This window comes from Apis florea, unplaced genomic scaffold (assembly GCF_048593485.1).
Source record: "Apis florea isolate Af1SG1 unplaced genomic scaffold, ASM4859348v1 contig_2190_pilon, whole genome shotgun sequence".
Classification (NCBI taxonomy): Eukaryota; Metazoa; Arthropoda; class Insecta; order Hymenoptera; family Apidae; genus Apis; species Apis florea.
Genome location: NW_028256541.1, coordinates 609,223 through 625,526, shown reverse-complemented (window position 1 = coordinate 625,526; position 16,304 = coordinate 609,223). Strand labels below are relative to the sequence as shown.

Sequence of the window (16,304 nt, the reverse complement as noted above, 5' to 3'; positions counted from 1 at the left end):
AAAATATTTAAGTTTTCTTGTAGAGATAATTTTTTAACTACTGAAAATGAAATTGCTCTTCTCTCGAATAGTGTTCATCTCATAAAGTAAATCTTTCGTATTTGACTCGGTTTCGCAAGTTCATATAAAGTTGATTTCATTACTATTCAATGGCAAAGGGATTCTCAAGATCTCGTTCGTGGATCTCAAACGAGGCAAGGAAAAGTCGAAAAAGGAAAAAAGAAAGAAGAGAAGAAGAAGATCCATTAGAATGGAAATGGAGTGTGCGTTATGCGCATTACGGAATTTATAGGGTGTCGCGTGTCCCGGTTCGACGGATGAATACGCGCTCCAGGAAATCCAGTGAAAGGAAGAGGGCCAAAGATGGAATTCCTCTATCTGTTGCCCATGAAAACGTGGCATCCTGCCGTGTAGTTGCGTTTGAGTCTCATAGAAAAGATTTATGTGTCACTTTTCTCTGCCCCATTGCACCCTTTGTATGGATAAAAAGCTGCATGCGATGCCTTCATGGATATATAACTGAAGATTTTTAGAACGGTTCTTCTTGTTCTGAGTTTTGTCTGTAATCAAGAAATAATTAAGAGGCTTAGAAGAATGATACAATTGTATTTTCCTAAAAAATTATAATTCTTTCAGCTAGAGAAACAGATTCAATTTTAAGGAAATTAAAACAATTACTTATAAAATTATTATTAGTTTGACATAATATAAAGAAAAATATTAATTGAGAAAATATATTTTTTCATACAATGATTAGATATTAAATTGATAAGTATTATTATATTATTTCATTTTCTAATGAATTCTTCAAAATCTCAGTTTATGGAACAGATTTTTTTAATTAAAAAAATATCGAAAAAACATAAAATCATTTTTGTTTTCAATATAGATGCATAATAGTTGGATAAAATATGTAATGATATTTAATATCATGTATCAAGTATGGCACTTACTTTGTCGCGATTCCAATACGTGGAAAACATGATAGTCGTCATTGTTGAATATCTTATTTTTTTAAATATTTTGAAGAATATTAGTAAAAATAACTATTTTGTTTTAATTTTAATCATTATTTAAAAATATTTAGATTTATATTTAATAACTATTTATTTGAAAAAATATTATTGTATATAATTTCAAAAGCAACTAAATAAGTATAATAATAAAAAAAAAATTAATGAGTTATAAGTTATGTTACATTAGCTTAGACTTAGTTTATCGTATAATAACGATTGCATTTATATATTAGTTTTATCTAAACAATAAAAGAAAAAAATTAATAGATAAGTTAATTACATTAATAACTTCAATATATTAAATATTTTTATATTAATTTTAAATTGGGTTATATTTCATTATTTATTGTTTAATAATTATTATTTGTATATACTATAATCCAAATAATAAAGAGAAATAATAGTTAATTATAGATTAAATTAAATTAGATTAATTTTATTGGTTTATTGTCTAATAATGATCACATTCTTATATTTTTTATTTTTTATTTTTATTTAAACAATAAAAAATAATTTGATGGATAAATTAGCTTATTGTTAAATTAGATTAGATTAATTTTATCGATTTATGATAGTTTAAATAATTATAAATTATTTTTCGTTTAATTATAAGTTATTATAATTATTCGTTTTTCATTTATAAATTACTGTTACATTATACATAACATATTAAATAATATATTAAATATCTAAATATGAACAATAACATATCTAATGCAAATCGCAAAGTTATGGAAAGTGGAATAGTACAATATGACATATACCATTCATTATGTTCATAAATATAAATTTTTCATATTAAATTTTGAAAAAAATTCTTGAAGAGTAAGATTAAGCAACGATAACATATATAGAAAGAAGTTAAGTCAAAATGATAATCTTGATAGCATATTTCAAGATCATAAAAATCAAAAGGATGAAGACACTATCCTTCAATAATTATTGGAAAAGTGATTAATAAAAATTACAAAATCGAAATAAAATTAAAACTTATTAAAATGTTAATATTTTCTGTGAGAAAATATTTTGAACAATAAGTTATAGAATATTGATTTATTCGGAATTTGATTTATTATGAAATTTTAAAAATATAACATTTTCTTTCTTCCTGTCTTCATTATTCATTTTTATTAATTTTATAATAGAATAAGATGGTAATCTTAATCAAGACATTATCATATATTATAGTGAATGAAAGTTGAAAGACAAAAAAATAATTTTAAAGAATAAAATTCATAATTTTTTGTTTTCTATTTCCGTCTTTCCCCTTTTTTTTAATAAAAATATATTTTTTTTTTCTTAAAAATATTTCTATATTTTTATGGAATATAGTTTTTATTTTTCTTACACTTTTATTTGAATATTCGTTTATTTCATTTTTCTATAAGGAAATCATTTTTAAAAGAAACTTTTTTATAGTTATTTATTTCTTATTTTATTTTTTCATATATGAGATATTTCATGAAAATGTAGTAAAGTACTAGTGGAATATAAAATGGATTTACGAAAGATGAAAAGAGTAGTGAGAAGGCATAGAAAGTATGACGTAAGGGAATTTGAAAAAGAATTGTATTATATTGTGAAGATTTCTAGCAAGGAAATAAGAAGAAAGCTTATTAGAAAAGAAGTTTTCTTTAACAAAAAATTTCTTTAATTGCTATTTAACATAAAAAAATAATGCCACGAAAAAATAAAATGTTCTTTTTTATATTTTAATATAAGTGGAGAAAAAACTTATATTAAATATTATATTAAATGATATGGAATTAAAATAATTTTAAAAGATGTAATAAAGTATAGAAAATATTATTCGTAAATTCGTTTATTAAATAAAATTTTATTAAAATTTCAAACTTTGATATTTAATAATATTTATTTTTAATTCTTTTATTTTATTTCTCATTTTTTAATTTTAATATTATTATAAAATTAAAATATAATAAAAAAAACTCATAAGAAAACGAAAATAAATATTTCATAATAAAATGAAAGAAAGAAATAAAATCTAAGAAATAAATATTATTATAATAACGAATATATTATCATAAAATTAGATAATTGTTATATCAAATGTGTTATGTTTCTTAAATTAATTATTTTAATAAAAAATTGCGATTTTATAGTTATTATTATTCTTCTTGATTGCAGATATATGTATAATTAGAATATACACAAGATTTCATACAATTGAGTTAGTTATAACTTTTAAATAATATAAAAATATAAAAAATAAAAAAGAATTTCATTAAACAAATTTAATAATTTTGAGTAATACATGATCTAATATATTTCTGAAAATGGAAATTTTTTGATTTTCAAAATCATTTTTATTTTTTTTTAAATAGAACCGTACATTTATTCATTAATAGATGCATGTTTTTATTTTGTACAAAGTTATATTAAATATTTATGTCAAAAAACTTAAAAATAAAAATATTTTAAAACATATTTTTATTTTATTTTTTCAATATTTGAAGCTATTCAAATCATAACTAATCAAAAATCAGTTTTTCAAATTTTTTTTTAAATAAATAAAGTAATTAATTTAATAAAAAGATTAATATCCACTACTAATAAATATAAAAGATTTCTAAAAGTTTTTTTTTTCTTTTTTTTCTTTTTCTTTTTTATGAATTATTTTCTTTTATCTTAAATCTTATTTTAAAAAGAATAAAACAATTTAAATTAATTATATAAAATTACATTTTCTTTCTTCTTAATAATTAAATTTTAAATTTCTTGAAATAAGATATAAAATAATAAATAAAAGCATAAAAATATTTATTTTTAGTCAAATAAATATTTATAAAATCTTCAAATTATATACCCAATATAAAAAATCATGATATTTCACGATTTGAATGTTAATATATTATTTTATCTTGTTTCTGATTTCTGAGTGCAAAAAATAATAATTATTTATAGTCATTTATAAATCCAGAAATTTAAAGAAATTTGTTTAGGCAATTCAAGAGTATAGCAAATTATCAATTTAGTTGAACAAAATTCTAAAATTCGAAAGATTTTATTACATTTATTATTTATTAAATAGTACATTAAGTATCGCATCAAATCTAAATAATATAAACATTTTTAAAAAATTAATTCCTTTTTATTAGTTTAATTACATTTATAAAGCGATTTCTAATCAAACATAAATCATAAGTAAAGGATTTACTTTTTTTGATATAAATAAAAATTAAGAGAATATATATAAGTATATAGCGAGAAATTATTTAGAGATAAATTATATTTATAATAATTTATAATTTATTCAATTATCGTTATTAACAAATTTATGTTTTTTGATGAAAATAAATCTCATCTGCTGCTGTTAGATTAAATTTCTTTTAAAAGCTTTAATATTTTAGATATTAATAATTATTTTTTTAAAATATTATTTTCTATTAAATGCATTTCTATAGAAATAAAACTTGAAATAATCAATGAAATAAGTATTAAATCCTCCATCGTATGAAACTGAGAAAATATTATCTATAAGTTTTATTCCGCGTTCATAAAAATCTCTATTTTTTTAAAAATAGTATATAAAAAAATAAAGTGATCCATTTCTGTTTTAAGATATTTTTTACAATTGAAGTATTTATTGTATAAAAATATAGAAGATTTAAAATTGGTAATAATCTAATGGAAAAATATTTGCTATTTTTATTTTACAAAATAATCAAAATTTCTTTCATATTGTTTTATCAGATTCTTTAAATAATATTAAGACTGCAATAAAATGAGAAGGATTAAAAGCAATATTTTTAATTTTAAATATTATATATTAATAATATATGTTATTTATTATTGATTAATGTAATTAAAATTACATTACAAATATATATATATATATATATATATATATATATATATATATATATATATATAGAAAGAGAGAGAGAGAGAATTTTATTAAAAAGAAAAGAAATATTATTTTATCTTCATTTATTAAAAAAACTTGATCATAAATGATAAATTACATTGAAATAATATTTGACCGCAACATTTCCGTTATATATGTGTTCAGCATTATTTTATTGATGATTGCCAAATATAAATTCTAATATAAGAAAAATAACATTAAAATATCTTTTAAAATCCAAAAATTTTCAACCTAATACCTTTCTATAAAAAATAAATAATACCATTTTACCATTTTAAAAATGTTTATTTTTAATATGTTTAAAAAAAATCAAAACTTTTAATATGATCAAAATACCTCTATTTTGTAGAGTATATAATCAAACACTGATTAATTAAATTAATTGAATTAATTTGATGAAATTTTTTTCTATTTTCTATCGTTTAAGAACTATGGCTGTCCAGTTATATAAAATATTCTATATATATAATCGTATTTGATTATATCTTAATGAAAATAAAAAATTAATTTTATCTTTTAAAACATCCAACGTATTTTTTAATAATTAAATAAATAAGAAGTTTTAATAATTTTTAAAATAATCAATAAAATAATTCATTACTTCATATTCTTTAAAATAGATATTACACCTATATTATAGCATACTAAATGCAGTCTTTCTCTCTAAAAAAAAATGAATTTAAAATAAATTACTTGATCGATAAAACATTTCTGAAATAATTTTTTTTTTTTTTATCAAGAAAGTTCATTCATGTTAGATTCAAGAAAGCAAGCGGCCATCTTCGATACGAAATCACATATGCACGATCCGTTTGCCATTCTCACGGGAATTCTGGCTTACCACTGTTCCGAAAAAGGAAGATCTCTGCAAAAAGATTCCCCTTAAATACGTAATGGGATTTACAATGAAATACAAGTTCAGAAGAAGTACTTTTAGATCCGGCTTGTGGAGATTTTCAACGAATTGTCGATATACTTATTTTATCTCGAATACGAATGACGAACGTTTTAAAGACGAGCATACATTTTATGGAGGAATAAATTTCATGGCAGTGAAAAGTTACAGGATCTGATTTTTAAATACCTTGGAAACTTTCTGAACTTAAAGTTGCGCGGAGTTCTATCCTCTAGGGCTTGAACTTTGAAGTATGAAAGATTTTTAAGCGTTATCATCAAGAAATTTGTAAAGCCTAGTAATTCCTTACTATATTTAATTACGTTTTTTTTTATTCTAAATGTCAATTTAATAGAATTAAATGGAAAAATTTAGTTATGTACTTAAGTAATTTTTTGCAACAGAAGATAGGTTTCATTTTAAGTATTTTTAATTTTAAATATCTTTGATATTTTCAGAAGAAATATTTTACTAATGCATTTTATAATTAATTATTTTGAAGTATTTAAATTAATACAATAATGTATTACATAATGTTAAAGAATTATCTTTTGTTTAAAATCTAAGTTTAAATCTATATATATTAAAAACAAATTAAATATTGAATTGAAATATTTATTTTTGAAGAGATATTTTAGGAATGAAATAGAATATATGAATGAAATAATAATGTTCATTAGTTTTCGTAACTTTCTTTTATTTAGCATATAGTTGAAAACGCGAAGATTGCACGAAAATTCGAAATGAAAATTACCATGAGTCCTAACAAAATAAGTGTGCTAAACTTTATTAGCCGTTTGCATAATAAATGATTTTTTTTTAAATTAATTAATATAATATATATATATAGTTATTAAAAATTTGTTTTATATATGAAAAAATTATTTGAATATCATATTATTCATAATATGTAAAAATATGAATTTTTTATGATATTTATAAATATCATAACAATACAATTTATTTATATAATATAATTTAAAAAATTTTCATATAATTTTTATATATTCCATTTTGAACGTATAAAAGTGAAATTCTTACTTTATATTCTTTAAAATTTATAAAAAAATATTGATATAATATTTTGTAAAATATTCTCTCTTCTTTAATAATTTCATTTAAATATTTTGATATGTTCCAAATAATTTTTTTTAATTAAATGTTTTTTTAATCTATTAAAATTATTGCACGTAAATGTGAATATAATTATTTCAAGAAATTCTATACATTTATAAATTATAACAAATTGTTCTTATTTCTACGTTATAAAAAACAAAATATTTGGTGATTTTTAAGAATTATTAATTATTAAGAAACTTCCAGACTATTTTATTTATTACAACACTTATATATATTAATTAATTAAATCGAAATATATTATATTTCATATTATTTAATATTATTTTCATCATGATATATTTATATAAAATTTAAATTGTGAAAATGAAATGTAAAATATAATAAAAAAAAAACGTGGATACTGAAAATAATCCTTCTCACCTAAAATATCAAATTCATAAATATATTTAAATATTAAGAATAACACGAATAATTTTAACTTTTTATTTCAATAAATCTTTTGAACATAGCAATTCTTTATATTGATTATCAAACTCGTCCACTATCTTTAAATAACTTCAAAAATGTCTTAGACAACCATATAATAAAATGATCCATTTCTATATCACTTTAATAAGTTTTTATGTTTTTGACAAAATATCGCTGGTCTTGATCATCATTCTTTCATAACTTTTATAACAATTTATATTTTATAATTTTCCGACATTTGATTAAAAATATAAAAAATAAAGAATTTACGAATCATTTCTTACATTGCAACAATGACCTTCCTCTAATAATGATCTATGAGTAACTGCTGCTACTGAATCTTCGTCCTTGATTAGAAAAAGAATTCTCTCGTTCTTTTTTCGAACGATATATAACGACTGTACTTGTCGATAGAACTCGGTCGGACTGTACTGGCAACTCGGTTGAGAAACAACATCTACCTGAAAAAGAAAGAGTAAAGAGATTTACAGTGTTTTAGGTGAAATGAAGCAAGAAAATCCGACGAAATCCGATGGCGTTGATACGATACAGGACCGGGGAGTGGCAAACCAAAAATCGATATTCGATTCACAAGCGACCAGAGAAGCAAACAAGCTACGAATCCATCAAAATAGACACTGGCGGAGGTAGAAACGGATGATCTATGGATTCCGGGCGACGTTTCCATATCGTTACCCTTTTTGTATCGGCTGTGTTAGCTATGAAGGTCGTCTGATATTAAGGGTTGAGGATTCTTGACTAAAGGATATATCGAGCTTGAAATAGTTTCAATAGAGGTAAAGGACATTGGGATAATCGTAAACAATGTAAATATTTTATGAGCTATCGTTTGCTTAGAATGCAGTTTTAAAATATCAATAATAAAAATAATAAAAACCCTAAATGTTATAACTGTGATAAAAAGAAAATTATAAAACTATTTATTATAATTATTTAATTATTTTTGTAATTATTGGTTTTATTTAAAAACAATTTTATCAATAATTCTTTACCAATAATCATTTGTCAATAAATAAATAAGATAAATAAATAAATTCATTTCAATAATCTATAATAATTATAGATCGAAATTTTTTTTGAATCATTTATAATCATATTCTTGTCGATTATTTATAATCGTTATTTCTGAAAAAGTTTAAAAATTATATTTTTTTAATAATATTATATTGAAAATAATATTATATTTAAATTTTTGTGAACAACTATTATTTTGATTTTTAAAATGATAAAAATTCATTAATATGATAAAACTTAGTTACAATTTAGAAATTATTTCAGAAATATATAATGTCTTTTTTTTAAATAAAAATTCCAACATTTATAATATATAATATACAATAAGTTTTTAAGATAATGCAATATTTATGAAATGTCAAAATTTTTAAAAAAAGATATAGTTTCAAAATTAGAAAATCTGAAAATGATATCAGAACTTTGAAACTTTGAAAATCTTAAATATTTTAATATGCTGATTGAATAAAAATTTTCAACAATAATAAATAATAATTATTTGATTATTGAATACTTATAATAAAATTGATGAATAAAATTATGAAATTAATCTTCAAATTATTAAGATATTGTGTTAATTATTGACAATTAAAAATATTAATTATCAAACATGAATTATTAATATTTAATCGATATTTAATTAAAATTGTATTTAATGCATTGTATATTGAAATGTATATTATACGAAATGAACATTGTTGACTATTATTAGTGTTGATTAGTTAACTGCTATTATAGATCTGACAATGAAACGATACTGAATTATTAATTTCATCATGAAAGCAATTTTAATAATTAATTATCTTTATTAACAATTAAATTACTAAATTAATTACTAAATTACTAAATTAATATTAATTCAGTTAACAATTAAGTATATTTATTAATTGTATATTTCGACTATTCAACTAAATAAAAATTTAATTATTATATTAAAAAATCCTTCTCTGAAAATTCAAGATAATTTCAGATGAATTTAAAATAAAATGGGAAAAACTTACTAAACAAAAAATAAAAACCTAATACGAACTAAATAAAAAAATTAGAGAACTTTAGAAATATTATATAATAATAAATATTTAAATGTTTAAATAAATGTTAATATATTTATGTAACTTATTTATTTATATAATAAATCATGTTTTAATTACTTATATCTATTTAATAAAATACTATTATATTATATTACTATATAATAAATAATTTTAAAAGTAATAAAAAAAATTAAAACACGTGAAAACACATTAAATTTGTTAATATAACAAGTTATAAAACAATTGTTTATGCAAATTTTATAATAAATGACTGTTGATCATCATTAATAATGTTGGGATTGTTTTAATTGGTTATAGAAATAAATAATGAAATTATTTATAGAATTTTTAAAATTTATAGAAATAAAAAAAATACATGGTTTTACATTATACAATTTTGTACAAGTTCTTTTATCAACACTTTCTTTATCAAAAAAAATATATATATTTACTATTATATTAATATTTATTTTTTTAGTTATTCAATTAAATATCATACAATATCAAATATAAAAATCGTAACCTTCAATTTTGCTTATTAAAATTTTAAATGTAATTATATCATTTCACATATCATTTGAAATTTGAATCATTAACCAAGTATAACATATTTTTTATTTACGCTTAATTTCAATGTGATACCAATCACGATACCAAAGCAATCTCAATGTTAATCGTGAGTCATAATTTCACGAAATTATTGTTCGTAAATTATTTTATTAGAAATCAAATAAAAGATCAAGAAATTTATAAAGAAAAAGTCTTTAGAATTTCTCACAGCGGCATATAAAATTTCTCATATAAGTATATTTAAAGAACATATTTATGAAAAAATAGAGAGATCCTTAGGAAAGATAGAAAATCAATTTCCAATTTACGAGTCACGATGTGAGATAAGTAAAAAATATGTAATGATTCACAACATTTTTCAATATATGTCATTAGATTGGTAGAATTATGCAAGAACGCGTGATATTCATCAAGTTGATTGATGTGATTCTTGATGGTTAAATGATTATTCTCGTTATTTTCACGTTTATTCTTTTTCTTTTTATTCCGAAATTACGGGACGTTGCACACTTTTGCAGGATTGTTATGCTAAATATGTTCAGCAAAGAGATATATTATCAATAAAAATTATCTGAAAAATAAAGAAATCTATAATAAAATTATATTTTTTTTATAGCTTCGTTATAAAATATTATATTCAACCATATCTAAATTTAAAATCATTGCTAGTTCATACATAACAGCGACAAATAGTTTTTTCAAATTAAAATTTTTTAAAAGTTTTAAGAAGTATATATTAATTTCAATTATTGGCTTTTAATTAATTATTATATTAGATCAAATTTTTTTTAAAGAAAAATAATAAGACAAATTTTTTTTAAGATTGAATAAATTGAATTTTTAATTTTGATATACTTATAAATAGAATAGGAACATAGGAAATTTATAAATGGGATATATCGATTATGTGATCATAACAGATATGAACATTCATGTCATTATTTATATGTAATCTCATTTTTTTCTTTATATGATTGTCACATTATTATTAGACAATTTAGATAATTTATTAGATTAATTTGTCGTGCAAAATTTAATACAATATTTATTAGTACTAAATAATAAAATTATAATATTTATATAATTGTGATATATAATTTTAATTTTTAATTTTTAAGAAAACAGTAACAATAAAACAATAACAATAATATCAATATTTTATTATATTATTATATACTATATTTATATATAGCAATCATAAATATCTCATATGCTATTGAATATAAATTATTTATTAACGGAAATATAATTAATAAAATATATTTCTTAAAAAGTAAAAAATGATATAATAAAAAAGTAAGAAATAATTAAATATAGAAAAAACTGATTGAATTCATTGAATATCATTACATTGATTATTTTATTATGATATATTATTATAGTAAAATAATTGATTTATATTAATAATATAAATTAGAACTAAAAATATCATTTAATTTTTTTATTATTTTATATTAAACTCTCACTTTCTTTACCCTAAAAACTTTAACTAATAATTTATGTTATACTAATTAATATTACAGTAAAAACTTAAAATATAATTCACATACTCTATAAAATAAAAGTAAACATTATATTAAATATAAATAATTTTGGTTTTTAAAAATATATTTATTAATATAGAAAAAATGATACACCCAAAATTGAAATAATTTGCTTTAGAATTAATTACTTTTTGTCGTTTCTCTGGTAAATAATCCTTGGATGAAAAAGAAAGAAAGAAAAACCCAATTTGATATATATAAAAAAAAAAAAACGATAAAATATCTATCGAAAAACTGTTCTTTTTCACAATAATATGAATTGCATGTGCTGTTTTGACTTTTTAATTTAAAATGAAAAGTTTACTGCATCCAACCTATTCTTTAGGATATTACTCCGTTAAATTTTCACTTCTTTCTGTTTATGCGGATGCTTCTCAGATATTCGCTTTCAGAATGAAGTTGAAAATTGGGTCAATAACTATATCGCTTCAAAACACAAAATATTTTTATGTTGAGATATTAGTTTTTCGCTTGAGATCTGGCAAAAAATAATTGATTCTAAAAGAATTCTTTTTATATACTCAATATTACAAAATATATATAATATATAAATATAATATATTAGATTTTAATTTGATGCAATTGTAGTGATGAGTCATTCGTAGCAAAAAATAAATCTAGAAATAAATTGTGATTATTAATAATTAACGTCTGAAACATTGTATATGACAAATTCATGTAAACTTAATATTTATTATGCGATATATGATTTTAAAGCATGAATATTGCAACTTAATAATTAATTACATTTCCAAATTATATTTTTAATTAATAATAATACTATATAATCCATATAATATAATCTATATATCATAATATAATAATATAAGAAAGAAAAAGTAAATTCAAAATTGTTATTAATATCCTTAATGTTTATATCTTTAATGTTTTATTTAGAATTTTGTTTTTTATATGTTTTATTCAGTTATAAAATTATAATATAATATTCGCATTTTCTTTTCAATATAATCCATATCAATTCCTGAAATTGTTTCGACAGAACGATCTTTTATATTTTTTTATAGATTGTCGAATGTCCTTTTATATTCTTTTTAATTCACGTGCTGATTTATTGTTTTTCACTCTTGCAAAGGAATGAGAAAATTAAAAATACGATAACGCATATGCAATACATGCTTTCTTTGATATAATGCGAAACGATCTTAAACATGCAAACAATAAGAAAATATTGTATTATTTTAATTTGTTGACATGTAATCTAAATATAACTAAACATATCTGGTAATCAATGTATTAATTTAATTTAATGGTAAAATGGACATTGAATTTAGATAATTATAATTATTTACTTTGTGATCAGAAGAATCTTAATCTTTTTAATAATTAACTTTTATTTTTCTTTATTATAAAGAAAAATATAATAAATCTATGCTAATTATAACTTTTTTAATATAATATAGATTGACATTTGTGAATTTTTATCAATCAAGAAAAATATATTTATTTGATTAGCTTATCAATTCAATCAAAAAAAATTTTTATTTGTATATGATTACAATATTATTCTTTTCTTTCTGATTACAATATTATTTAAAATTTCCAAATTAATATGCATTATAAACGTAAACTTTTAATAAATTAATAATTTCAAATAAAATCCTGCATAAAGATAGAGTTAATCAATTGTTAAATACTTACAAATTGTTAAATACAAGATTTCTTTTCTTTTCATGTATATTCAGAATTATACAAAATTGCGTTTGATTCAGATATTCATGAAATTTTCAACTCGATATACGATCGAATCTGCACTTTCTTTTACGCCTTTTATACTTCATTTTTCAATATAAAATACTATGTTCGAAAGGAACGAAATAATTTCAAGTAACGAGAAACTCAAAGGTTTCGTTTTCGAATAAACGGATAGTAAAAAAGTAAATTTTTCGAATCTGGAAAAATATATGATTTTCTGAGGCGAACAGAAATATGTCACGCGTATCAAATCTGGTCTCACGATCTGTATTGTAGATGAATAAATTTCAAGGGACCATCGAAATACAACCTCGAATATTTCGTATAACTATTTCGCTTTTGTATCAATGTATTAGATTTAAATCAAAACGTTTGAATATATAGAAAAATATAAAAAAAATATGGAAAAATATTTAAACAAAAGTTATCACAGAGGACAGATTTTGATGATATAATTATTAATTAATATTATTAAGTTAAAATTTTCCTCAATTCTTTTGTTTATATTCAATGTTGCAAAGAAACTCACTTACAATATTAATGATGAAAATCGATTTTACATCGAAAAGATTGATTGTAAAACTTACATTAATTTTCGGTTGTCTAAAAACTTTCGAGCATTAAATTCACAAAATATAACATAACTCATTATGCCTGGCTAATTTAAATGAATTAAATATTTTCAGGTCTATACGTCATTTTTTTTTTTTTTTTTAATTAAATAGCTTTATTATCTGGTTTCACTGAAAAACATCGAAAACATGATGATTTTTCAACAATCGTGATTTGTATAATTTTATCATTATTTACATTGATCATTATTCCAAATTCTAAATTCCAAATAAAATTACATAGAAAAACTAGTTTTATATATACATATATTTGCATCATAATAATATAATAAATAAAGTATAATACAACAACAGTCAATTTATTTAATAAGTTTCATAATCAGAAAGAATTATTTCGTAATTAATTCGCATAATTCGTATTTACATTTTGTCAAAAATAGGCAAGTGTCCGGTACGATAAATTGAAATGCGGCGGATAGGACCTGCACCTTAAAAATTTAAAGGACACAAATTTGCTCAGACACATTGCTCTCTTTATTTCTCTTACTTTAAATCCTCTCGGTTTATTACTCTCTGTTTAATTCGCTTTAATTACATTTCGTTTTTAATCGCATTAGTCGACAAAACACTTTTAGCTGGGCCGTTATTCGTCGTTTAACAAGTCGGAAACTCAATACGGTTTTCTCGTAGTTGATGCATTGCAACCGAATACAGTTGTTAGTATACAGTTTCATTAAAAAGAGAGAGAAAGAGAGAAGAAAAAAAATAAAGTAAAACGAAACAAATAAAAATGAAGAAAAATAGACGAGAGGATGCTATTTAAAAGTGTACTCTCAATGTTGTGATCCCAAAACAACTCCATTATCAATTTTTCTCTTATATGATCCGAATTCCCAACTTGCGGTTTACAATCTTTAAAGGATCTTCGAATTATTTTTGATTGAAATTTCTTTTATGAACAATTTCATTGGAAAAATTTACCAATATTCATATATATATATATAATTTTGTTTATATTTATATATATATATATATACAAAATGGATTTTAAATGTTAAAACAAACATAAAATTTGACAAGCAAGAATGCGGTTATTTACAGATAATTATATTTATTTTACAAATAATTTTACCATATTTTAAAAAATTTTACAAGTCGCCTACAGACAAGCATTTCTAATGAAAAATTTAATTGCTTATATGTTAAAAAATAAGTTTTTGCAACTTTTTTTTTTATTCTGTTACAATTGATGAAACTTTTAAAGAATTCCATATATAAATAGACTTATATATTATGATAACATTGAAAAATGTAAAGATACTAGAGATCTTCAATTTTTTAATTAAATTTTAACCTTTTACGGTCGTATTAAATTTATACATGTCATGCTAGTCGGAATTAATTCTGAACGAACAATAATATATAATATGCAAGATTATAAAAGAAAAATTTATTAATCTTTTTTAAACTTTAGATATATAATACAATAATATGTCTTAATTTTACATAAAAATTATATTTTATAGTTCTCCATCGTATGGTATCTTTCAAAGCAGTTTCCAATATGAAATCCTAGTTTTCGAAAACATATATCGCAAAAAAGTTTGGCGTTTTCCACCCTTAATTTTTCTGTTTAAACATACAGAACAATCTTTACTCTTTACATCTTCACAATGCCGTAATATATATAGTTTGCCATTAAACTTTTTCTTTTTATTCGAGGACAATGGTCTTCATCACGAAAATCATCTACAAATTATTCCACCAATTTCCGCACATAAAATGTGACATAGGCGTCTTGTTTTCTCTTCTAGCTTATATAAGCTCTCTGACAGCTTATATAAGATGTAGCTATTGATTGTGCATACTTCTAATTCGCCAGAAAAATAAAACAATATGAACTTGCATATTGGTCAATCTTATCGACATCTTCCATGTTTAAATTGTAATTTATAATAACTTTTGGCTAATGTCACTATCAGAATCACTAGTATAAATATTGTTCAAAGTAACGGTTATCACTTTCTATATCAAAATCAGTGTTCAAAGAGTCAATAAAATTCGTTATCGCTACTTTCAATTTCACAGTACACTTTTTTTGGTAACTTTACCATTTTTTTTACCATTTTAGAGTATTATTTTTAAGTAAATATTTTAAGAAGCGAAAATGTCTAATTATACTTAAACACAATTTGTAAAATATTATTTCGAATTCTTCGAAGTTTGTCGACTTAATATAATATAAGATCAATATGGTTCTTTGCTGTGGTGGTTGAAAACAGAACGATAAAAAAGCTTTGATAACTAAGAGTAGACGTACGACTGCAAAGGCTTAAACTAGGAATAGCAAAATAAACAATGATCCAATATCTAATCTCAGACAATGAAAAATCACTAAATAAACATTTTATATGAATCTTTATTTAAATATATTTCATATTCTTTTTCTTTTATATATTTCTTTTTTGAATTCTATCAACATTTTTAAATA

The 16,304-nt window shown here is 20.6% G+C and overlaps 2 protein-coding genes across 3 annotated transcripts in view; one reads left to right on the top strand and one right to left on the bottom strand.

The window, feature by feature from the left end:
• 5-HT7 (5-hydroxytryptamine receptor 7) overlaps positions 1 to 16,304 on the top strand; it is a 244,495-nt gene that overhangs the window by 123,671 nt on the left and 104,520 nt on the right. The window lies entirely within an intron of this gene.
• bic (bicaudal) overlaps positions 7,350 to 16,304 on the bottom strand; it is a 138,723-nt gene continuing 129,768 nt past the window's right edge. Inside the window, exon 4 of the mRNA XM_086915903.1 lies at positions 7,350 to 7,809. The gene's annotated coding sequence lies outside the window, so the exon portion shown is untranslated. The remainder of the gene's footprint in view (positions 7,810 to 16,304) is intronic.